General features: G+C 51.4%; 1 protein-coding gene across 1 annotated transcript in view; it reads right to left on the reverse strand.

Moving 5' to 3' along the window:
- VOLCADRAFT_96990 (uncharacterized protein) overlaps positions 1-623 on the reverse strand; it is a gene marked incomplete at both ends in the record, with an annotated part of 5,051 nt that overhangs the window by 3,432 nt on the left and 996 nt on the right. The gene's annotated exons all lie outside the window — the stretch shown is intronic.

The following is a 623-nucleotide window of genomic DNA, read 5'->3' on the forward strand; positions in this document are numbered from 1 at the left end:
CCTTCGGGGAAGACTTTGGTTCATCCCCTTTAGGGGAACTAAAGAAGACAACCCTAAAGAAGACAACCCTTTAGGGGATGATATCCCCTAAAGGGGAAAGAAGAAGACCAGAGCCCCCCTTCCCTTTGNTTGTCCCCTTCTTCCCCGTTAGTTCCCCTTTAGGGGAAGAGTTCATCCCTTAAAGGGGAACTAAAGGGGATGACAGGGGTTCCCCCCTTTAGGGGAAGACAAACTTCATCCCCTAGGGTTTTCGTCATCCCCTTTAGTTCATCCCCAAAGTCTTCCCCTTTAGGGGAAGACTTTGGTTCATACCCTTTAGTTCCCCTTTAGGGGATGAACTAAAGGGGACGACGTTCTTCTTCGGGGATGAACAAAAAGGGTTGTCTTCCCCTAAAGGGGAACCCTTTGGGTAACCAAAGGGCTCGTCTTCTTCTTCCCCTTTAGGGGATATCATCGTCTTCCCCTTTAGGGGAACCCCTTTAGGGGAACCCCTTTAGGGGAACCCCTTTAGGGGAACCCCTTTAGGGGAACCCCTTTAGGGGAACCCCTTCAGGGGAACCCCTTTAGGGGAACCCCTTTAGGGGAACCCCTTTAGGGGAACCCCTTTAGGGGAACCCCTTTAG

Source organism: Volvox carteri, assembly GCF_000143455.1.
Source record: "Volvox carteri f. nagariensis unplaced genomic scaffold VOLCAscaffold_57, whole genome shotgun sequence".
Classification (NCBI taxonomy): domain Eukaryota; kingdom Viridiplantae; phylum Chlorophyta; class Chlorophyceae; order Chlamydomonadales; family Volvocaceae; genus Volvox; species Volvox carteri.